Genomic DNA, 26,358 nt, shown 5'->3' with positions numbered 1-26,358 from the left:
CTCCTCCTGAAATGACAAGAAGAGGGAGCAATTACCAAACCCTGAGAGAGTGGGCTCCCTGATGCTCCTGGGCCCTTCAGAGCAGACAGAAACCCCACAGGAGTGGAGTTTTTGCTTATTATTCTCCTTCCAGTGATCCCATTGACCCAACCCAATCAAAAGCCAAAGATCAAGAGAATATTTGATGCAGTTCATACATTCCAGCTTCCAGGAAATTCAGCCCAAAGCAGAGAAGGATATAGAATGGCTCCAGAGGGCCCAACAGAAGACATCCAACATATTACTTTACTAAATCAAGAAAAACTTTAAAATCCTATTTTTCTTGACTTCTAGGAAGCTAAACTATTAAGCAGTCAATTTCCTCTCTAATAGTACACCTAGAGCTCTTGTGTACATCTCACCTTCTGCCGGGAAGTGCATGCTGGCGGTGTACCACTGAGGGTGCCTTCACCCATCTGTGCCCATCACCCTGGATTGTTGGCTAATAGTAATTCATCCTTGCCCCTTCTCCAGAGAATCGCTCTTGGCCAATAGGCAGCTTCTTGCTTAGGGGGCTGACTCCCCTTCTTCCTTCCCTCCAGAAGTCGACCTTTGATAGACTGACACAGCTGGCCCGTGCACCATAATGTGGGACTAACTCTGTGGTGCAATTTGTGCTTAGAAGTTTCCCCAAGGAATCAGACTGAACCTAGCATCCAACTAAGACTCCATTCTTGGTTGGTTTGCTCCACTCTCCTACCCTGTTTAGCACAAACAGTGAGATGTGCGTATATTTATATGTATGCCTTCATCATCTGTGATGGCCATTTTTAGCCTACATCGGTTAAGAACAATACAAAGAGCCAGCACTGATTGAGTCTTAATAGATGTCCAGCATTATGTTGGGAATTCTACATACCTGATCTCATTCCGCCATCCACATGGTCCTATGAGAGCAGTATTGTCACATTCTCCTGTTAGAGATAAAGAAATTGAGGCACAGACGAGTCAAGCGCTTACCCAGCTTATAAAACTACCAAGTGGTGGTTTTGAGTCACAAAGTCTTGACTCCAGAGCCTTTCACACTTTAAACACTAATACTAAGGAGGTTTGTTCTAACTTTTACGATCCATAGAAATTCTGATAGAAGATAAACATTTCTATTGCTTAGCAAGAGAGTCATTAAAACCAAGAAATGTCAGGTTCAACTTTCTCCTTCTCTCATGGAAAATCACTGCTGGCATCATATAATCTGTGACAGTTTTCACACCAGCAAGGAATCAAAAAGGAACAAATATTACGTATAAAAACAAAAATCACTGAAATTTTGCTACTTAATAACAAGAAAATCACATTTTTAGTATAGTATAGTTCTTACTATTTAAAATCAAAGAAATTTTACTTATTCTGTAACTCTATCATAGTTGTTTTTCTAATACAAGTGCTTTTTAAATGTAAAATAAAGTAGAGTTATTTCTACTGATTAGATAGTCCACAAGATATAGACTATAAGGCAAAGAAATTATTTCAATGAAAATTATCATCAACATACATGCTTGATGTTGTGGAAATATTATAAAAGTGAAGAATAAGAAAATGTTTAATAAAGCTTTGACAGTAGCGCACCCTTTATTTACAGATTGCCACTCTTATTAGGGATCACGTCTTACAATCGACATTTCCTAAGGAGAGAGGGGAAAGCATATGTCGATTTGTCAAAAGGCATCAAGCCATTCTCAGTACATGTTAGATGTAAAAGTGAAATTGATAGTGGATTTGTCTTTAATTCACATTTTTCTCTAAGAAAATATTACCATATTTCTTCAGCTAAGGCCTAAGCAGAGTATACGTAATTAAATGTATTATTTGAATTTGGTTGCTCTGAAGCAACTCCTGAAAACAAACACTGTATTTCAACTTTATTTATGAACTAATTGAAGGGAATGGGAATAAGTCAGTTGTTCTAACTATATTTAATGTAGCAGAGACATCGGCGTGGTCCTTCCCCTCCTTTGGAAATTTGAATAAACATTGCCTATACTTGTAGGTCTAGCAGCAATTCAAAGCTCCCTCTAAATTTTGTGTGTTTCCCTGCCGTGTTTTCTCACGCTTCTCTATCCTCTGAGCTCCTGTCCACGTGTGCTCCTCTGGTTCTCCGCCATGCCAAACCCTGACGTGAATATCCCCTCCTTCAGTACTTCCTCCAAATTTCCATCTCAGTCAGCATTTTGTGATCAAGTGAGCTGACTGGATGTTTGAGGATTTCTGAGGGAGGATCATATCACACAATCCACAGCATTCTGCCATCTTGCTCACTCCTTTGTTTTCCGTTCAATTACCTTTCAAAGCCTGAGGTCCTTGTCTGTCCCCTTTTCTGTATCGCAGTCCCTTCACAACAGATCCCCAAGGGGAGCAGCACCGCTGGCTGCTCAGCCCTCCCCCTCGCCACCTAGAACTCCAGGAAGCAAAGACTCTCAGTTTCTTAACGGTAAGGTATAGATCCTCTAAATCCTTTCGAGTAAATGCCTCTTTTCTTTCATTTAAATCAATTCCTAAATAAGACATTACTTGAGTGGAGAAAAATATATAAAATGTAACCAAATTTATTGAATAATGTAAAAGTCACAAACAGAGAAAACATCCAATTAAAAAGATAGAACTCAGCTGTAACCATACCGTCAGAAATATCTAACAAATATGGTTAATTTTATATCTATAGAGAGAAAAACTTTAAATGAAGGGAGAAGAGAATTTAGGCTTGGAAGATGCTCTGGCTTGTGGACGAGGTGAGGATGACCGACCACTGCCATGGTCAGGAGGCGTGGAACATACGTGGCAAGATCAAGTTTCTTTTTCAACCATTAAGAAATAAATTATGAGAGTCAAAAAATTGAGATAATAAAAGAAGCACCCATGCAGCCCACATCAAGCCTAAGAAATAATTGTTATAAAAACAATGGAAGCGTCCTGTGAGCTCTCCCAGACCGCATTCCCCTGAATTTGGTATCACTCTTCTGAGTGTTTTCTATTTCTACTACGTATGTATGAATTCCATAAAAATGTAGTGTTATTTTACATATTTTATTTTTTATTTTTGAGGAAGTTTAGCCCTGAGCTAACTGCTGCCAATCTTCCTCTTTTTGCTGAGGAAGACTGGCCCTGAGCTAACATCCATGCCCATCTTCCTCTACTTTATATGTGGGACGCCTATCACAGCATGCCTTTTGCCAAGCAGTGCCATGTCCGTACCCAGGATCCGAACCAGCGAACCCCTGGCTGCCGAGAAGTGGAAGGTGCACACTTAACCGCTGGGCCACCCGGCCGGCCCCTAATTTTACATATTTTAAAAATTATAGAAATGCTATTATACTCTATATTCTTTAGCAGCTTGATTTTCAATATTGTTTTTATTTATTCATGTTCATATATTTAGTTTTAATTCTTCCATTTTAACAACTATATAGTTTCTTTGGTTGTTGTATGAATAAATAGATGTTTATCTAGAGTACCATTAACAGACATTTAATTTTCTTTTGCTTTTTTTTTTGGTGAGGAAGTTTGGCCCTGAGCTAACATCTGTGCCAATCTTCCTCTATTTTGTACATGGAACACCGCCACAGCATGGCTTGATGAGCAGTGTACAGGTCGCCCACCTTTTTTTGCTATTAAAATGAATGCAACTATGAGCATTTAGCAAGCCTCTCTCTGTGTACATATGCGAAGAGTGTATATCTAGCAGTAGAATCACTGGGCTGAAAGGTACACATATCTTGGGGGCTGGCCCCATGGCTGAGTAGTTAAATTCACGCACTCTGTTTCAGCGGTCCAGGTTTTTGCCGCTTCAGATCCTGGGCCCAGACATGGCACCACTGATCAGGCCATGCCAAGTAGGTGTCCGAGATAGCACAACCAGGAGGCCCTACAACTAGAATATACAACTATGTACTGGGGGGACTTTGGGGAGAAGAAGAAAAATAAATTAAAAAAAAAAGATTGGCAACAGATGTGAGCTCAGGTGGCAGTCTAAAAAAAAACAGGTATGCAAATTATCAACTTTATTTGATATTCCAAATTGCTTGTTGATCTGGCTGAACTAATTTACACTCTGCCAGGCATATGTGATCTTCATTAACACTTTAAATTTTACCCAATCAGATGCATTTGAAAGAGTATCTCATTCTGTTTCCAAATTGCATCTTTCTGAGTAAATGTGAAGTTTAGCATCTTTTAGTATGTTTACTGGCCATTTGGTTTCCTTTTGGGTAAACTGTCATATCTCTGGTGGTTTTGTACTGTGTCAACTTGGTTAGGCTAGACCTATGCTTCCCAGAATCCCCTTCCCTGTATGGTTCTAATTAGAGGTGGCCAAAGAGACATTTGCATGAGATATGGAGGGTAGAAGAGAAGCGGCTGGCATTTTGCTTTGAAGATTATCATGATTAGATATGGTGAGAAACAGATGCAGAAATGTCCATGGTTTCCACCTTGTCCTTTCTTTTCTCCACTGTGTTAAGCTCTTCTTCATGATGGTTGACCCTGATGACCAGTCATGATGCAAAGCTTCCCACCAGATCCAGAAGCAACAGACTTCCATAGGCCTCTCTATCAACACTCCTTTGTGTTCCCACCCCAGAGGCTGGAAGCACCTGGCTTCAGGAGCACTAGTCAATGACTTGTCTCTGATTCTCCAATTTCTCTCTTTGGAATTTTGGTTCCTCAGTTTTTCCTACAATTGCATAAGTTCTTGTTACTATAAATTTCTTAGACCAAACAAAACAGAAAACTTTTAAAACTTGAAGCAATTGTGGAGCTCATAAGGTCGTGAGAACCTAATAGGCTGCGATCTGAGTGAGAAGAGGGAGTGAAATGAGCCCAACATCTGACATAGTTTTTTCCTCAAGAATTTGCCAAATCATAAGCACCTATCCAGATTCCAAGAAGATGAATGCAATAGGAGCAGAGTGAAGGGTAAACCAGGTGGAAAGTGACCAAAAGGCCAAGAAACCATGCAAAACTTTTGGCAGTTTCATAGAACTGGGATGGAGAGAGAGGGAGGTAAGGAGAAAAATGTTAGAGTCTGATGCTCTCCAAGGAGAAGCAGCCCCTGGCTTCAATTAGATGACTGAAGCGGTACTCTTCATGTGTGATTGCTAACCAGTAAGAGAACAGAATTTACAAAACTGAAGCCCATCTTCAAATCCATTTAAACCTAGACTGTATAAAGGTAATCTGCCCCATATTCCTTAATTGATAGCAGTAGAAGTAAATCTTTTATAGAAAAAGGTAGCATCATTCTACTCCTTAAATTATTCCTAGAATTTTTATCCTGCTTTCAATAAAATTACCATATTCATTGTACTGTGCTATTTTACATAGGGGACTTGAGCATTTGTAGATTTTGTTATCCACAGGGGTCCCCTGAACCAACCCTCTAGGAGTACTGAGGGACGACTGTATACATTCGATAAAAATACTGTATAAAAATAAAATGTATACCAATAAAACATTCAAATGAACAGAAACTATAGAAAAAACAAACAGTGAAAACAAACCCATAGCAAATGCATATATTGGCGTTTCAGACAGGGGCTTTAAAATGTGTGATTGAGATATTTAAGAAAGTTGAAGAATTTTACCAGAAAATTAAAATTGATAAAAAGAAGTATAAAGGAAATTTTGTAAGTGAAATATACAATAATTATATTTTAGAACTTAGAGGAGTTAAAAGCTGATTAGTACAGATGAAAGGAGGATTAGTGAACTGAAGCAGCAAGAGAAAAAATGTGGAAAAACACAGAAAAGAGACATATGGATACTTGGTGAAAAGTAATAACATATGTGTAATTGATGGTGCAAAAGGAGAAGAGAGAAAATTGGGAGAGAATCAATATTTGAAGAGACAATAGCTGAAAAATTAGCAAAACTGATGAAAAATCTGTAGCTATTTAAGAAGCACGACAGACACAAAGCTGGATAAATACAAAGTATTCTATCACATGTAGAAACATCATAGTAAACTTCTCAAAGTTCAAGGGAAAACACTCTTAAAATCAGCCAATTTTTCTTTTCTTTTTTTGCGATTTGAGCCATTTTATTGCTCTGCTCCCAGAGGCCACCTTCTGTTGCATTAGGGTCATGGACCAGGAGCTGAGCAGGCAGCAGCAGTGACAACTGGCTTAGTTGGTTGAGGGCTTGACCCACTTGACACTGAGGATGAGGTGGTCACAGCCACAGCTGGACATGTCAGCAAGGGCACTTGAGGTGTCCTCATAGCTGTGAAATCTGATGACGGCAAAGCCCTTGGACTGGCCAGTGGTCTTGTCCTTTGCCAGGTAGATGCATAAGTTGGAGCCAAAGGACTGGAAGAGCTCCTGCAGGTCAGTATCATGAGTGTCCTCTGACAGGGTGGAAACGAAGATGATGGCATTGTCATCAACTGTGTGATTGGGCTGTGTGGACTTCCCACAGTGGCTGGCCCTGACCCGCAGGCTCACGGCACATACTTCCCTGTCTTGTTTTGGGCTGTATACATAGGGTCCAACTGTTTGGGCAACTTTGCCTTCTTGCCAGTGGACAGTCCCACCTTCTCGGCCAGCTCCTTTTGCACGGGCCACAGTGTATCCTTGTGTGGGGCAACGAGTCCTCCAGTTGTTGCCTTGCAGATGCGGCAGAACTCAACCTTCTGGCCCTTGAGCTTGTTCATCGGGTCCTCCTGGCAGTTCAAATCCTCTTTGATGAACAGTCACGGGCACATCACCACTGACTGTGCTGGTGGCCACATTGGTCAAACTTTGAGTTCCCAAACTTCTTCCAGTTCTTCCTCCTTGAAATGGCCTTTGAGCTCTTCTAGATCTCAATTCTGAAGCTGTGGACAATGTATAACTATGTGTGGTGATAGATGTTAATTAGACTTACTGTGATGATCATTTTGCAATATATACATATATTGATCATTATGTTGTACACCTGAACCTAATATAATGTTGTTATACATCAATTATATCTCAATCAAAAAAATCATCCAATTAAAAAAACAGAAGATAATTTAAAATGTAATTTAACAAGTTGAGTCTACAATTTACACAGAAATGCAAAGGGCTGAAAATCACCAAGACATTCTTGAAGGGAAGAACAAAGCAGGAGGATTTATTTTCATGGATATCGAGACTTGTAAAGCCATAGTAATTTAGACAGTGAGGTATTGGTTCAAGAAAAGTCAAATAATCAACTTCAACAGATGAAGGAGCCCATAAATGACCTTTACATCTGTGAACACAATGTATGACAAAAGTGTCGCTAAAGAGACACGAAGAAAAGATGTCTTTTTAATAAATAGTAATGGATCAACTGAATATGAATATGGGGATAAAAAGAACTTTGACACCTACCTCACACTGGATACAAAAGTTAATTCCACATAGTCTACAGATATTAATGTGAAAGCAACACCAGTAAACTTCTAGGAAAACAGAGGAAAATCTCTTGAGGACTTTGAGTGTAGAGAAATATCTTTTAAAACAGGACACAAAAAATATTGACAAGTAGCACTACATTAAAATGCTGTTCGTCAAAAGATTCTATTGAGAGAGTAACACAGAGTGGAGACGGTATTTGCTATGATATGACTAGTAAGAAAAATACACATAAACCAATAGAAAAATGGGTGAGAGATGTCAACTGGCACTTTAAAAATTTAGAGTAACCAAATGGCCCATGCACATATGAAAAAGGTCTCCACCACGCTAATCACCAGGGAAATTCAAATTGTAAATATGAGATTCCTCTATGGGTAGCAGAATGGTTTAAAATGATAAAGTCTCGTAAAGCCTTGTAATGGAGAGGATGTGAAGTGAGAGGCTCTGTTACAGACGGTTGAGAAAGGGGAGAAAGGGCTGGTAGAAGGACTCTGGAAAAACATTTAGCATTTTCTACAAAACTTGAATGTACATATTCTTGAAGAGCAGCAGTTTCACATCTGGGTTAATACTCAGTAGAATGCATTAAAAGACCTTTTCAAAAATGTTCTTGACAGCCTCATTTTGTTTTAGTCAATGGAAACAACTCAAATGTCTGCTAGGCATAGAATGGGTGAAATCTGATATATTCATACAGCAAAATAACTTTAAAAAGAAAATATTTGTGGGCAATCTTTCGGCTACCACCTGAAATCCGGCCCCAGGCTGGAGCTGGTCTGTGAATCGCCCTGCTTGCACTGGGGCGCGACTTTGCTCAAGGGGCCGCGGGGCAGCTCTGCTTCCACTAGGCTGTAGAGGCTGCGAAGAGCCATGTTTCCACCTTGACAAGAGAAAATGCAGGTAAACTACAGAGTCATGACTCCCCTCACACCCACCGTAGAGCTGAGATTGAGGGCAGCCCAGTAGCCGGAAATCTGAGGAATGCCAGGTCCTTCAGGGAGAGACAGCGGGGAGTAGCGGAAGGGCTGCTCTCTGTAGTTCTGGCTGTTGCACGGGGAGCAGTGGGAGTTCCCTCCCTCAGGCAAAAACCTGATCACTGCTGAGCTGGCCCGGGCAGGTTCCTTCTTTCAAAACTTGAGATCGCTACAAATTTTTCTCTTTTTCATCTCTCTTCAAAAGATAGGTTTTTAAAAATATTTTTTTTCACAGAATCTATCGTTGTTATAAGAAAAAGGGTCAGTCCAATACAAGCAACTCTAGCACTATTAGACACTTGCAGTTAAATTTTTATCTTGATCTTATATCAAACAACGCTGCTAAACTTTCTCGTTATTTCAGTAATTTTTTGACATGCTTTGTGAAAAAATGTATAATGCATAATATCTGAGAAGTAGAACAGTTGTAGTTTCTCCTTTTTAGTCTGTATGTCTTAGTTTTTAACGTTTTTATACTATATTGGCTAGAACTTTTGGAAAAAGATGTAAAAATAATAACTGAAAGCACGTGTCCTTGTCTTGTTCCTGAGTTTAAAAAAAATTCTAAGTTTTCATTATTCAATATTATGTATGGGGCAAAATTTGGTAGATATTTTTATTAAGTTATGGAAATTTCCTTCTATTCCTAGTTTGCTAAGAATTTGCTTCTTCGTCGTGTATCACATATAAGAGTATTGAATTTCATTAATGTTTGATCTTCATCTATTGTGATATTTATATGAGTTTTCTCCTTGAAATTATTTTTATAGAGACTTATTATATGGATAGATTAAATGGATTATCTAAAGTTAAAGCCAACTTACATTCTAGGGATAAATCAAGGTTTGTCATAATATATATGCAAATATGTGTGTGTGTGTGTGTGTGTCTCGTAATATATTATTTCTGGATTCCATTGTCAAATTTTCTTAAAAGATTTTTAAATTTATGTTATACATGAGCTAAGTTATAATTTTATTTTTTATAATATTTTTCCAGTTTTGGTATCAAGATTATCATAGTCTTTTAAAATTAATTGGCAATTTTTTTTCTTATCTTTATTATGTGGAACAGAGTGCATAGGATAAAGTTTACCTGTTATATAATTCTTGAAAGAACTCCACTGCAAGATAATGTGATCTAGTGTTTTATCTGTAGATTTTTAACTACTTTTTAAATTACTTTAGTGGTTGTAGGCTTATTCTCCTATAGGTCTAAGTTTTCTTAAGACATCTCTGGTAAAACACATTTTTTATAGCAATTTGTTCATTTTGCATGAATTTGAAATATATGGGCATAAAATATATTATTATTGAATCTTTTATGTATATAGTTCTGTCTCTTTTTAATGTACAATAATTTTACTTGTGCCTTCTCTGTTTCCTTGATATATCTTTCTATGAATAATGCCTTCCCTGTTCTTTTCTCTCCTTCTGTGACACCTAATTGGATAGACGTTGGTCCTTCCACTTTATGCTTCATGTCACTTTTTGTGTCTTTGCTCTTTTTTTTCTCATGTGTTGCATCTAAGTAATTTCTCCAGATATATACTCTACTTTATTACATTCTTCTTTATTTATTTTTGCAGGGGAAGATTCATCCTAAACTAACATCTGTTGCCAATCCTCCTCCTTTTTTCTTTTTCCTTCTTTTTCCCCTCCAAAGCCCCAGTACTTAGTTGTGTATAGTTGTAAGTTCTGGTTCTCGTGAGCTGCCGACACAGCGTGGTTACTGACAGACGAATGGTGTAGTTCCATGCCCGGGAACGGAACCCAGACCACAAAGCAAAGTGTGTCGAACTTTAACTGCTAGGCCATCAGGGCTGGCTCTCATTAGGTTCTTTTCAAACTGTTTTTAACCTAATCCTCACCTCTAAATTTATTTATTTATTTATTTATTTATTTATTTATTTATTTATTTATTTATTTTGGTGAGGAAGATTGTCCCTGAGCTAACGTCTGTACCAGTCTTCCTCTATTTTGTACGTGGGACGCCTCCACAGCATTGCTCAATAAGCAGTGCCTAGGTCTGCGCCCAGGATCTGAACCCACGGACCCCAGGCTGCTGAAGCAGAGTGCACAAACCTAACCACTATGCCACTGGGCTGGCCCCCATTGCCTCTAAATTTTTTATCATTTATTATGTTTTTCATTTCTCACATTTCTATTTGTTTATTATTCCAAATTGCCTGGTCCTTTTGGGTAGCATCTTATTTGTTTCCCACATGTTTAATTTCTTCTTTTATCTCTTCTGTAATTTTAAACATTATTATATGATATATCTGGTAAGATTTTTATCTGAATGCTTTAAGAGCATATTTCTGCCGTTTGTTTTTTTGTTGACTTTGGCTCATTGCAGGTTTTTTGCTCCTGTGTTTTGTAATTTTGAAGGGGAAAATCGTGTTCAACTGGCCTGATCTGTTAGAATCCTGGAAGGATGGCTTGAAGTTTTATCCTTACACAGAAGTTTTGGGTTTGCACTTGCCAGGCTTAGAAACATTACCACTTTGAGAAACACAGTTCATATTAATTTTCCAGGCCATGAAAACTGTGTGAATTAAAATCTCTAACCTTGTTAAAGCAGGCCTATGGATACAATGTTTTAGGGGAGATTTTTTTTTCCTCCTAGAGCCAAGGGTGATACAAAGTTCCTTTGTCGCATGCATTTCCAGTGAAGAGATTTAGTGAAGGCCACACTTTCACGGTGGATGATGTCCGTCAAGGGCTGCAGTTGTATGAATCATCTTCATTCCAGCTTCTCAACTCGCAGATGCCCAGGGCTGCCTGTGACCTCTAAAGGCCCAACCTCTACATTGCTCACCCTCACGAAACCCCTGGGGCTGCCAAATTGCCATGCCTGATTGTTACGCTGGTGTTCAACTTCTGCTCTGTGAGGCACGAGACATTTCCTCGAGTTACTTGTGAACTCAAACATTTATGTGAAAGGAGTTTATCCAGAATTTTGACAGATTTGCTTCAAGAGGGCTTTTTTCCCCCATCGAATACACAAAATTCTTGGAAAGAAAAGTTGGCCTCTCAAAACTTCGATTTTAAACCATAAGCTGAGTTTTTCAGTAGCTGATGGTCACTGCTGAGAAATATAAAGTACTGCTTGGTTAAGAAAATGGCTTAATATATTAAACTACACTATACTAAACAGACTAGGGTTTTCTTTGAATAGTGTTAAAAATATATGTATAATTCATGAAGAAATTATACTGTTCAAAATTATCAAGGACTTCAAAGGTCTTTCATTTTTGTGGGTTATAGCTATCATTATTTACTACGTTATTAATGAAAACCAAGAAATTTAAAATGTTTTGTTTATTAATTTATGTTAAAACAGTCATAATAAGGACATTACATTTTACCATAAATAAGATATTTCCATGAAAATTATATTTTCCAAAGCAAAAAATAATGAGAAGAGTGGCATTGTTTTATATTTTTGCATGTCTCCTTAGTGTCTGGCATAATAGAAAAAGAGCTGGGTCCTTGTATGTTTCTGCATTCAATGTGTTGCGATGTCTGGTTGCCCATATTGATGAAGAGGTTGCATATATTGCAAATAGATGAAGAAAATCCAGTCTCACAGAGACGTGTAGTTGGGAAACGGGGGCGTATCTTAATAACTTTTTCAGATCATTATGGACGTTATTCTTTGACTCAACATCTTTCTGCCCTGCCAAATTCAAAGGGGCATGGCCAAACCCGTGGCTGCCTCCTTGGAGTAGGGTAGAGTGGGGAAAGAGCTAGAAAACCACCCCACTCTGTGTCCCCATAGTCCCGTAGTTACAGACTCAACAGACAGTGCCTACGTTTCTGAAGCTCCTTCCTCACCTTCAAGCTTCCTCTTCTCTGCCTTTTCCTGTAGCCCCATTTTTTCTCTCCAACTTTTCTCTCCCAGAGAATTTCCAGAACTTCAGATAACAAGGGTTGGGAAAAAACTAGAGGGAAGAGAAGATGCAGTATGGCTGGAACACTGGAGATGGAAGAAATTACACAGAGTAGAACTGAGAAAGAGCGAGAAAAGAGGCCCAGAAGGCACTGCTGTGGGACAGAAAATGAAACACCGTGGGAAGAGAAGAGAGAGGGAAGGCAGCAGCAGGGCAGCAGAGAGTCCAGACGGGACAGGCGTGGGTCCCGAAGGACAGGGGCAGAGGGCTGAGCACATATAAGAATTGTTTTCTTTAATTTATCAGAAAGAGAGCTTTCACAGACAGTAAGAACAATTACAGAAGAAAATAGTATGGGATATCCAGCCTAATATTTTGTTGATAAATGAGGCCCCAGGAGACTCTGGTGGTCATCAATGGCTGTCCTCACTCCAAAGATGGAGGAACTCCCAGTAAAAGTCTGCGCCTCCTCATTTCTCTTTAGAAAGAACATCTTGTGACCACTACCCATGGAGGTATAGAAACCTTTCAGAGTGTTTTCATTTTTTATTAACTTGTTGTAACTCTCAGGATAAAATATTATTTTCCCGTTGTGTAAAATAACTGTTTTATTCTCATCTTATATCCTTACATATTTCACATTTCAAAGAGTTATATATCACACGCCAACATCTCATTTTTCAGGTCGAAAACTTTTATCTTTGAGTTCTAATCTAATCAAACATCACTGCCATTTCCTTCACGCTCTCAGATTCCCATTGTTGGACTTCATTTCTGTTGTGTCCTTTTGTATGGCTTTGTGCAATATCGAGACAATTTTTTATACTTTTATTTTCTTTTAAGAATAACTAACTTTTGAATTTTTTTCCCTCAGACATCACAGAGAGCCAATGTCTTCAGAAAAGGGTGTATAGTGATTGCCTTGTTGTTTACTTGAACTATTGTTGTCTCTAAGTTTGCCATTCCGTGAGTAAAGTCTGGATTATCCTTCCATAAGCAACTTTCTCATTTTGTTATAAAGAAGCTCATTTGCCATTTTTATACTCTCTCATACCAAAAGAGATTTCTGCAGTTTATCTCCTTTAGCTTTGAATTTCACTGTAATAAAAAGTCTATACCACTTATAGACTTGGAGATTTGACTATGGACTGTTTCCTCCATATTATTTATAAATCTATAGAAGAAGACCACAGAGATGAGTTTACTTATTATCCTGCAATTCCTGTTCAAGTCCATTATAAAACCACGGCTCTCACCACTAGGTGACTCAATGCATTTTAATAGTGTTTGATATAGAAAAATATCCGAAAATCTGAATAGGTTATAAAACTACTCGTTCTCATTTTTCTCATATTATCCCAACTAAGCACCAGTTCTCTTAAAGGAACCATGTTAGTTTTGCATAAGTTTTGTACATACACACACACACACACACACACACACACACACATTGCCTTATATGTTCAATGCTCCAATTTCTTACTGTAAATTCTAACAACCTCTGTGAAATGGAAGACAGAGTTAGTAATCGGTGGTTCTCAGTATTCCCTCTGGAGCCCTGTTATAAATGATTATCACACTGAAAAATCACCAGCTGTCTAGTATAAAAGCTTGAAAATTCTTGGAAATATTCCACAATTGCACATCTTAAATTTTTTCAATCTTATATGTCAGTGACAGCCAGGTGAATTATTTATATTTTCTTAGTGATTTGGTATAGAATAACTTGTAGTTTTACTTTTATCTAACTTAGAAGTCCCAAAATATCAACTTCTAAAACAATGTGGGAGTGAGGAGCTCCCCAAACCTTTCCCCGGTGAAGACTCAGAGCAATAATTTGTTGTTCTCCAGTTGCTTTCTGTTTTCAATCCCAAGGTCTCCTTTTATACCGTGATCCTCAAGTAATTCCACGGATTTCTTAGCTGAATTTATCTCTTTGTTACATTATTAGTTTAGAAGCTCCTATAGTAGACTCTTCAAAATATATTTTGCCCACCTTGTTTGTAATTGTGAACATTTCAGTGAAATATGGAACCAAAATTATCCTATGAAAGTACCATATTAGAAAAACCAAAGGGTTAGATGCCAGGGTCAGCGCAGGGCCCTCAGAAGCCCGTCCCCTCCTCCCCGCCCTGCGTGTGCTGCCTCTCACCAGCGAAGGGCTTCTTCCCAGATGGAGCTTCATAGAACAGCTTCCTGTCTGAGCCACTGAGGAGGAAGTTCTCCCCGACACAACGAGGGAGAACTCACAACTTCCCGAGAAGTTTTGTTTCCCCTCAACTTTAATGCAATGTCTTTTTATTCTAGAAAGTCTTTCTTTACAGAAGTCTTTGAAGACCTAAAGTGAAGTATTCAGCAGGAAGGATAAAAGGACGAGTCTGACAGGCAACTTTTCACACAAGTCACTTCCCCCAGAACTGATCTTCAAAATGCAGACTTCACTCTCTTCAGTGTTTTGGAGGCGTGCTGGACCCGGGCAGCGTGCCTTTAGGCAGAAAAGGGCTGCGTTCCTCCAAGGGCACTTGCTTCTTTCTTGACCTGCTGCAGCCTCTGTAAACGAACTGACTAATTCTGTCAGAAGACACAGGAAGGTAAATTCCCAGATTCCTTCAAGTCTCTTAAGGGCCTGGGCTTTCCACTGCACTTCAACAATATTCTCAGATCCATCTACACTGCTTGATTTTTTTTTTATTATAAATTTTATTTTTGAAACAAATAAGTTTTATAGTTTATTTTTGCAGCCTTCAATTCCCACTCCTCATGTTTATTATAAAGTTTAATAGAAAGGCTTTTTGTTGTTGTTTTTTTAAATCAAAAGTTGACTAGCTAATTCTTTTAGCAAATATTGTTTGCTCACCTACTATGAAAAGCACAGTTTAGTTGTGATAATATAGTGCTAAATCAGTCAAATTATCCCTAGCATTGCTGGTTGTTTTTTTTTTTTTTTTTTTTTGCTGAGGAAGGTTCTCCCTGAGCTAACATCCATGCCATTCTTCCTCTACTTTTAAGTATGTGGGGCACCAGCACAGCATTGCTGCTAACAGAGCAGTGTAGGTATGAGCCGGGAACTGAACCTGGGCCACTGAAGTGGAGTGCACCAAACTTAACCACTTGGCCACTAGGGCTGGCCCAACTCACTGGTGCCTTTTTTTTCCTTTTTCCTTTTGGCCCCCTTCACCCATTTCTCCCCTATCCCCCATCCCTGGGCACCTCCAACCTGTTCTCTGTATCTAGGAGTTTATGTATTTTTTTTTAGATTTCACATATAAGACAGATCATATGGTATTTGTTGTTCTCTGTTGGACTTATTTCACTTAGCATAATGTCTTCAGGGTCCATCCAGGTTGTCGCACATGGCAAGATTTCATTCTTTTTGATGGCTGAATAATATTCCATTGTGGTGTGATTTAAAAAAATGGACAATTTTTTTATCCATTCATCCATTGATGGGCACTTAGGTTGTTAGCATACCTTGGCTATTGTAAATAACAAGGCAATGAACTTCAGGGTGCATGTATCTTTTTGAGTTGATGTTTTCATTTTCTTTGGATAAATACCAGAAATAGAATTGTGGATCATATGGTAGTTCTATTTTTAGTTTTTTGGGGAACCTCTATACTGTTTTTCATAGCGGCTGCACCACTTTCCATTACCACCAACAGTGCACAAAGGTTCTCTTTTCTCCACATCCTTGCCAACACTGGTTATTTCTTGTCTTTTTGATAATAGCCATTCTAACAGGTGTGAGGTGATACCTCATTGTGCTTTTGATTTGCATTTCCCTGATGGTTAGTGATGTTGAGCACCTTTTCATGTACCTTTGAGCCATCTCTATGTCTTCTTTGAAAAAATGTCTATTCAGATCTTCTGCCCACTTTTTAAAGGGATTTTTTTTTTTTTTGCTATTGAGTTGCATGAGTTCTTTATAAATCTTGAATAATTAATCCCTTATCAGATATACAATTTGCTAATATTTTCTCCTATTCAGTGGGTTTTGTTTCATTTTGTTGATGGTTTCCTTGGCAGTGCAGAAGCATTTTAACATGATATAGTACCACTTATGTATCTCTGCTTTTTGTGTCAGATTCAAAAAATCATCACTAAGACCTACGTCAAGGAGCTTACTGCCTATGCTTCCTTCTAGGAGATTTGTGGTTACAGGTCTTATATTCAGGTCTTTAACCCATTTTGAGTCAATTTTTCTGTATGGTGTAAGACAGTGGTTGTTTCATTCTTTTGCATGTGGCTGTCCTGTTTTCCCAACACCATTTATTGAAGAGACTATCCTTTCCTGATGGTATATTCTTGGCTCCTTTTTCATAAATTAATTGACTGTATATGCATGAATCTATTTCTAGGTTCTCTATTCTGTTCCATTGTTCTGTGTTTCTGTGCCATGTCCGTGCCCAGGATCCAAACTGGTGAAATCCTGCTCCGCCAAAATGGAGCACACAAACCTAAGCACTTGGCCATTGGGTCAGCCCTTCTGTGTTTCTGTTTTTATACCAATAACATACTGCTTTAATTACCATAGCTTTGTAATATAGTTTGAATTCAAGGAGTGTGATGCCTCCAGCTTTGTTTTTCTTTTACAAGATTGCTTTGACACAATCAGTGTTTTTTGTGGTTCCATACAAATTTTAGGATTATTTCTTCTATTTCTTTGAAAAATGTCATTGGAATTTTGGGAGGGATTGCATTGACTCACCAAGGAAAAAAGAGAGAAGGCTCAGATAAGTAAAATCAGAAATGAAAGAGGAGAAATTAAAATGAGCATATCAGAAATACAAAAGATTATAAGAGAATACTATGAAAAGCTATACACAAACAAACTGGATAATCTAGAAGAAATGGATAAATTCTTAGAATCATACAACCTTTCAAAACTGGATCAAGAAGAAACAGAGAATTTGAATAGATCAATCACAAGTAAGGAGATCGAAACCACAATAAAAAACCTCCCCCAAAATGAAAGTCCAGGACCAGATGGCTTCCCTGGTGGATTCTACCAAACATTCAAAGAAGACTTAACGTCCATCCTTCTCAAACTCTCCCAAAGAATTGAAGAGGAGAGGAAGCTTCCTAACTCATTCTACAAGGCCAACATTAGCCTGATACCAAAACCAGACAAGGACAACACAGAAAAAGCAAATTACAGGCCCATGTCACTGATGAACATTGATGTAAAAATCCTCAACAAAATACTAGCAAATCAAATACAACAATGCATTAAAAAGATCATACATCGTGACCAAATGGGATTTATTCCACGGATGCAGGGATGGTTCAGCCTCTGCAAATAGATCAATGTGATGCACCCCATTAAGGAAATGAAGAATAAAAATCACATGATCATCTCAATGGATGCAGAGAAAGCATTTGACAAGATACAGCATCTAATTATGACAAAAACTCTGAACAAAATGGGTATAGAAGGAAAGTACCTCAACCTAGTAAAGGCCATATATGACAAACCCACAGCTAATATCATTCTCAATGGAGAAAAACTGAAATCAGTTCCTCTAAGACAAGGATGCCCACTTTCACCACTCTTATTTAACATAGTATTGGAAGTCTTAGCCAGTGCCATCAGGCAAGTAAAAGAAATAAAAGGGATCCAAATTGGAAAGGAAGAAGTCAAACTGTCACTATTTGCAGATGACATGATTTTATATACAGAAAACTCTAAAGAATCCACCAAAAAACTTTTAGAAATAATAAATGAATACAGCAAAGTTGCAGGATGCAAAATCAACATACAAAAATCAGTTGCATTTATATACAATAACAACGAAGTAGCAGAAAGAGAAATTAATAGTACACTCCCATCTACAATTGCAACAAAAAAATAAAATGCCCTGGAATAAATTTAACCAAAGAGATAAAATATCTGTACACTGAAAACTACAAAACATTGTTGAAAGAAATTGAAGAAGACACAAAGAAATGGAAAGGTATTCTGTGCTCTTGGATTGGAAGAATTAACACAGTTAAAATGTCCATACTTACTAAAGAAATATACAGATTTAATGCAATCTCTATCGAAGTTCCAACAACATTTTTTACAAAAATAGAATAAAGAATCCTAAAATTTATTTGGAACAACAAAAGACCCCAAATAGTCAAAGGAATCTTGAGAAAAAGGAACAAAGCTGGAGTTATCACACTCCCTGATTTCAAAATATACTACAAAGCTCTAGTAACCAAAATACTGTGGTATGGGCACAAAAACAGACACGCAGATCAATGGACAGGATCGAGAGCCCAGAAATAAACCCACATGTCTATGGACAGCTAATTTTCAACAAGGGAGCCAAGAAAATACAATGGACAAAGGAAAATTTCTTAATAAATCGTGGTGGGAAAACTGGAAAGCCACATGCAAAAGAATACAATAGACCATTATCTTACATCAAGCACAAAAATTAACTCAAAATGGATTAAAGACTTGACTGTAAGACCTGAAACCATGAAACTTCTAGTAGAAAACATAGGTAGTTCACTCCATGACATTGGTCTTAGCAGCATATTTTCAAGTACCATGTCTGGCCAGGCAAGGGGAATAATAGAAAAAATAAACAAATAGGACTATACCAAACTAAAAAGCTTCTGTACAGCAAAGGAAACCTTCAACAAATGAAAAGACAACTTAACAATTGGGAGAAGATATTTGCAAATCATATATCTGATGAAGAGTTAATATCCAAAGTATATAAAGAACTCATGCATCTCAACAAGAAAACAACTAGCAATGCAATTTAAAAAATGGGCAAAAGATCTAAACAGACATTTCACCAAAGAAGATATACAGATGGCCAACAGGCACATGAAAAAATGTTCAAGATCATTAACTGTCAGGGAAATACAAATCAAAACTACAGTGAGATATCACCTCACTCCCGTCAGAATGGCTTTAATTAACAAGACAGGAAACAACAAGTGTTGGAGAGGGTGTGGAGAGAAGGGAAAGCTTGTTCACTGCTGGTGGCAGTGCAAACTGGTGCAGCCACTATGGAAAACAGTAGGGAGATTCCTCAAAAAATTAAGAATAGATCCACCATACAATCTAGCTATTCCACTGCTGGATATTTATCCAAAGAATGTGAAAACACAAATGCATAAAGATACATGCACCCCTATGTTCATTGCAGTGTTATTCACATCAGCCAAGAATTAGTAGCAACCTAGGTGTCCATCAAGGGAGGAATGGATAAGGAAGATGTGGTATTTGTATACAATGGAATACTACTCAGCCATAAAAGAGGATGAACTCTGGCCATTTGTGACAACAGGGATGGAACTTGAGGGTATTATGCTAAGCAAAATAAGTCAGAGGGAGAAAGTCAAATACTGTATCATCTCACTCATATATAGAAGATAAAAACAACAACAAACAAACCTACAGAGACAAAGATTGGATTCATGGTTGCCAGATGGGAAGAGGGAAGAGAGGAGGGTGAAAGGGGTGATTAGGCACATGTGTGTGGATTGTAATTAGTCTTTGGGTGGTGAACATATGTAATCTACAAAGAAATTGAAATATAATGATGTACACCTGAAATGTTTATAATATTATAAACCAATGTTATTGCAAAAAAAGTCTTACTAGAGAATTGGACTAAGCAAAAAAAATTATTCCTAGGTATTTTATTTTTTTTGATGCAATTATAAATGAGATTGTTTTCTTTATTTCTTTTTCTGATAGTTTGTTACTGGTGTATAGAAATGCAATATATTTTTGTGTATTGAGTTTATATCCTGCAACTTTGCTGAATTCATTGATTAGTTCTAACAGTTTTTTGATGAAGTCTTTAGAGTTTTCTATATATCATATCATGTAATCTGCAAATGGTGACAGTTTTAATTCATTCTTTCCAATTTGGATGATGTCCCCCCTTTTTTCTTGCCTAATTTCTCTGGCTAGGACTTCCAACACTATGTTGAATAATAGTGGCAAGAGTGATTATCCTTGTCCTGTTTCTGGTTTTGGAGGAAATGCTTTCAGCTTTTCATTAGTGAATATGATGTTAGCTGTGGGCTTGTCATATATGGCCTTTATTATTTTGAGGTAATTTCTCTCTATACTCACTTTATTGAGAGTTTTTATCACAAATGATGTTGAATTCTTTCAAAGGCTTTTTCTGCATCTATTGAGATGTTCATGTGACTTTCATCCTTTATTTTGTTAATGTAGTGTATCACATTGACTAAGTTGTGGATGTTGAACCTTGCTTGCATTGCTGATATAAATCTCACTTGATCATTGTGCATGATCCTTTTAATGTATTGTTTAATTTGGTAGTAAGAGACAAAGATAGGTGTTACATAATGACAAGGGGTCAATCCAACAAGAGGAGATAATATTTGTAAATATTTATGCACCCAACATAGGAGCACCTAATATATAAAGCAAGTATTATCAGACCTAAAGGGAGAAATAGACAGCAATATAATAACAGTAGGAGATTTTAATACCCCACTTGCTTTAACAGATAGATCACTTGAACAGAAAATCAATAAGGAAACATCAGCCTTAAATGACACATTAGACTAGATGGACTTAATAGGTATATTCAGAACAGTCCATCCAAAAGCAACAGAACACACATTCTTCTCAAGCGTAATATTTTATAGGATAGATCATATATTAGGCCACAGAATGTCTTAATAAATTTAAGAGGATTGATAACACATCTTTTCCAACCACAATGGTATGAAACTGGAAATCAATTACACAAAGAAAACTTGAAAATTCACAAATATGTGGAGATTAAGCAACATGTTACTGAACAACCAATGGGTCAAAGAAGAAATCAAAAGAGAAATTGAAAAATACCTTCAGACAAACAAAAATGGAAATATAACATACCTAAACTTATGGGATTCAACAAAAGCAGTTTCTATGAGGGAAGTTCACAGCAATAAATGCCCACCTCAAGCAACAAAAAAAATCTCAAATGAACAACCTAACTTTACACCTCAAGGAACTAGAAAAAGAAGAACAAAGCCCAAATTTAGTAGAATGAAGGAAATAAAAACTAGAGTAGAAATAAATGAAATAGAGACTAAAAAGACAATAGAGAAGATCAATGAAACTAAGAGCTGGTTCTTTTCAAAGATAAACAAAATTGACAAAACTTTAGCTAGATTCACCAAGAAAAAAAGAGAGAGGACTCAAATAAATAAAATCAGAAATGAAAGAGGAGATGTTACAACTGATACCACAGAAATATAAAGGCTCATAAGAGACTTCTAGAGAAGTTTTGAATACAGAAGAGGCGAGAATCCTGCAAGAATTAGAGCAGTGGTTTTCAAAGTGTGGTCCATAAGTCAGCAGCAGCTGGGAACTTGTTAGAAATAAATATTTGGTCCCCCTACCCCAGCCCTATTGAATCATACACTCTACAAGTGGGATCCAGAAACCTGTGTTTTAATCTCCAAGTGATTGTAATGTCCACTAGAGTTTGAAAACCACTGCATTAGAGACAGGTCCATTTATCGAAGGGCAGGCAATGTTTTGGCGTAGTGCTTCTCAAACACTGCTTCTCAAATGTGACATGATAGGAATTGTAGGTTTCGGGTGGGACTGAAGAGTCTCCATTTCTAAGAAGCCCTGGGTAATGCTGCTGCTGCTGCTGCTGTTTTGTAGACCACGTTTTATTTCAAGGCCACTGATAAAAGTCTAGGGAGAAACCATATAAGGAGGTGCCAAGAAAAACAGGCTAAACAGATGATTGTGACAAGTTTAGCCCCAAACTGAGGGAGACGGACTAGACTTGGCTTTACTGGGAATCTTGATAGTTGACACAAGGTAAGGCCTTACGCTGAGTCCATTTTAAGAAAGGTGTTCTGACATGAAAGGTTAGTAAGTAAAGAAAAGAGTGTAAAGCTTTAAACTTATGCCAGGTTAGGTTGTATGGTTTCAGACTGCATGATATACTATATGTCAATTCTGTATAGTAATTTTTGGAAGAAATAGATGTACACTTGAACTTTCCAGAAGCTATACTAAGAAGACACAGTGGGGCAAAGTGTACCTATAAAGGACAGGAAGCAGGCCTAAGTCATGCTGATGGAGCCCAGCTTAGAAAGCCTACAGTTAGGAGACTGCTGTGTGACCTTGGGCACATTACTTAGTATCTCTGTTCCTCTGTTTTATCATATCTAAAATGTGAATAAAAATGAAATCTATCTTACAGAATTCTTGTGAAGCTTAAATGAATGGAGTTTTGCAAGGCACCCAAAAGAATGCCTAGCACGTAACAAAACTCAATAAACAATATCTTCTTCATCGTCTGTATCTTTGTCTTCACTTTTTAATTTTCATCATTATTATTATTACATCTGCCACATTCATCTTTCCAACTGAAGAAGTAATAAGGCTGAAGAAATTATAAACTTATCAGGACAATAAAAAGTTCGGTGGTAGAGAACAAATTAAGGTGATTGAGAAAGAGTTCTTTGACAAAGGGGAACATTAACCACACTAACAAATCCTTATGACAAATATTTTCATTTTCATATAATGAAACTGAAAATCCCCTTATTTTATGACTAGCTCCGAAAGGAAAAATACTTAATATGAAGCTATTGTTATTAGAGTTACCTTCAGAAATGTCAAGGTAGCAATATTTTCATGATACGTAAGAGAAATAGGTCCCAGCATTGGTTCGCTTTCCTTTGGCTTTTCTGAGGTCACTCTTGTGGCAGACTTCCTGTCCCGTCAATCCTTTGAAGTGGTGAGCTGCCAGAGAAAACGAACAGTTCCTCTGGGGACCATATCTCTGTTTTTTTTTTCTTTTTCTTTTCATTGTTTCAAGCAAAGTCATGAATATATTAGTCTGCTGAGGGAAAGAATTGGTAAAACGCTTTCTGCAACCATCTCTCAGAATATGAGACTGTTTTTGGATAAGAGTCAGAGGAAGAGAGTTTTTCCCTAAAATTTTGTACTGATCATTCAATATATTCCCATGATTATTTATTTAGTATTGGAGTAAATGGATTCCATTTCTGAGAATATAGATTTATTGCCGCAAAACTTAGGATTTCTTTTTGGGTTTTATTTATTGATCTTAAATTATGTGCTCTATTTAGAAAACACTTACTATCTAAAAATGACAAGCTAATTTAAAATACCTTAATGCGCGTGCCTGTGGCTCTACTGTCACTTTCTCTTCCCCTTTCTCTCCCTCTTTCTCTGTCACACACACATACAATATTATTGATTATTCTCGGCAGTAATTTTGATCTGCATAAATTTTCAGGTGTTTTCAACACACTACACATACCAATTCTCAGTAAAATAAAATAAAATTTAAAAATCCCTGAAAAAATATAAATCAATTAGGAGTTTTCAGGCTTTACTAACTTCTCCAAAAAACATGTCTTTAAAAATGATTTTCAGTATTTAATGTTTTAAAGAATTGTAACTATTTGATTCATAATTAGGAAGAATTTCCATATGGCCCTCAATGATTGCAGTGCAGGGTAACAACGCAAATAAATCTGTTTTCCCCAAGCAGAACTGTTGTCTTACCCAGTGGTTCAAACAGCCAGTGATATTTAACTTGTATGCTTCAGGTAACAATAAAACAAATAAATGGCCCTCTCAAAAGTTACACCCTGCATTGTATAAATATTCCTCTTTAGCACCTTGTAACCTGCCTAGCCACAAAGTATTAGGGCCTGCCTAGCCACAAAGTAAGTCCTCTCTGTATTGAGGTCGAGGCGACTTCATTGATTTTCCTCACATCACAGTGAAATAGTCTGTGTCAACAAATTAAGTGACAGTATTTAATTAAGATTTCCAAAGCGTCTTATTATCAATTACTATCTAAAATAGCCAACAGTAGCGAATGTAATGGATCTTCCTAAATGAATTAATTAGCTTGTACTTCAAAAGTTATTCGGGAGTGGAGCAGTGACCAAAGAATCTGCTCTGGTGGGTCAGCATTTATCCAGCCGATGTACAAAGCACCCAGAAGTTTGGCAGAGGCATTTTGAGAGACTCCTAGCCACCTGGCTGCGTGAAGGAGGCTGGGTCCCCCGTCTGTCAGTCACACAGCAGTGTCAGCAGAAGTCAGCCCACAAAGCTCCAAGCCCGGAAACGCCGCATTGTTCTTTCCAAAGGGAGGCTGATGAGAGGGCAGGTGTTCGGGAGAGTCTCCACGTGGATGACAACAGTGCAATCTGAGGCCAAAAAAAAAAAAAAAAAATGAAAGAGGGGTAATATCCTGCCTGTAGTGTTGCAACCCACTTTTTTTTTTTAACTGCAGTTTACTCATGGAAATAAACATACAAACCTCCCATTCTGAAAGAAGAACAAAGTGAAGCCCTTTACCATCTCTTCCTTTGGTAATTAATAAATAAATCAGCTATAAATAAAATGGTTTAAACTTCTCAGAATATAGGTGGAAAAACAAAAAGAATGTCTTGCCCCTAGAACTGACTGTTGAATTAGACGTATTTTGTTTAGACTCGATATAGATGGCTTTTGATCTACAAATAAATAAGGTGCTAATTAGAGTAATAATACTATTCCAGAATATTGAGAACACATGCAATTTTATATGCCTACAATAGGATCAAATGACCTATGCCTTTAAGAAATCATTGAAAATGGGAGAATGAAAGTGTGTGGTTCTTAAGTCAGCAAGCCCAGGTTGGTCACTAGTCTTCAAGCTTAATATCCACCTGCAGGCTTAGGCTCAGTAGTGCCCCAGACTGCACTTGACAATGAGGGCTGTTACTCCTCCGCTTGGTAACCTGCTTGTGTCACGCTCCAGACCTGACAGCCGGGCTTCTGATTGTCCCTGAGCACCCTATCTGTATGACACTTCTCGCCTCCTAGCTGGGCAGGACTGACGTCACCAGGGATTGTAGGAGGCCTCTGGACTGTCACCAGCTTCAGGGTTGGATTCATATTTTTGCTTCATTTTTTTCTTCTAAAATGTCCCTCACTTTCCAGCTGCCTCGGGAATGCCTTTAAAAAATTTTCAAAATATTTTGCCCATAATTTTTAGAAGTTTTGTGATGGATGAAACTCTTAGCTTTTTGGTTAACATGTTAGCTTGTAAGGAGATTGTAAAATCTGAGAGTCTTCACAGTTCATACGTATATTTTATATGATTATTTGTTTTCACCTCATCTTTTTAGATTACCTGACCAACTATTGCTCCTGATCTTATCAGGTCAGAGTGTTGTTCTGTATTCACTATGGTAGTGTGAGGCCCTTCCTTCCTTCCTCCCTCCCTCCCTCCCTCCCTTCCTTCCTTCCTTCCCTTCTTCCTTTTTAAATCTTTCTTTTTCTCATGGGAGTGAGAAGGCATTCAGGATGCTTCAAGCACTTCAGTAATGCTCCGCTCCACTCACCCCCATTTCACAACACACCTTTAGGCTAGGAGAGAGCTCATTTAGTTGTTTATTACTTCCTGTTTGACAGCTTCTAGCCACTTTTCCATTCCTGAACCCTAACTTCAAATATTTCTCCAAAATCAGTTATTAAAACAGACATTGTTAATGCCCACCACTCGTGGCAATTTATTTTTTAAATTTGTTTGGGAAGATTTTTATCCTTCCAGAGGTGGAGACTCTTTTTTAAAGGAACTTCTGTAAAGAGCTCTTTTTTAGTTTTTTTTTTTTTTTAAAGATTGTCACCTGAGCTGACATCTGTTGCCAATCTTCCTTTCCCTTTGTTCTTTCTTCTTCTTCTCCCCAAAGCCACCCCCCAGAACATAGTTGCAAGTCCTTCTGGTTGTGCTAGGTGGAGACTTTAATTGCAATCGTGTAATTATTAGGTTGTTGAAGATGAGACATTGTGGAGAAAACAAGAAGAATGAGTAAAATATACATTTTGAAATTGAAAAGCCCAATTGTATTAGAGGACTTAGATTATATCTTTGAAAACTCTGTGAGAATGGACACAAGTAGGGAGCACTTTTATGTACTAACCTGTGTATCTTCAGCTCTTGTGTCAATCACGTTTCGACTGTGCTTTGCCATTTTGCGACTTTTTATACCCAAATCACCTTTGAAAGACTTCCTGGAAAATGACTTATTTTGAGAGGACATTTGGCTTAAAAAACAGATATCTTTT

The 26,358-nt window shown here is 37.6% G+C and overlaps 1 pseudogene; it reads right to left on the bottom strand.

Moving 5' to 3' along the window:
* Positions 1 to 6,155: 6,155 nt before the first annotated feature.
* LOC106834452 (eukaryotic translation initiation factor 3 subunit G-like) lies at positions 6,156 to 26,264 on the bottom strand (annotated as a pseudogene).
* Between the last annotated feature and the right edge of the window lie 94 nt (positions 26,265 to 26,358).

Source organism: Equus asinus, chromosome 3, assembly GCF_041296235.1.
Source record: "Equus asinus isolate D_3611 breed Donkey chromosome 3, EquAss-T2T_v2, whole genome shotgun sequence".
NCBI lineage: Eukaryota > Metazoa > Chordata > Mammalia > Perissodactyla > Equidae > Equus > Equus asinus.
This window is presented reverse-complemented; position numbering and strand designations above follow the sequence as displayed.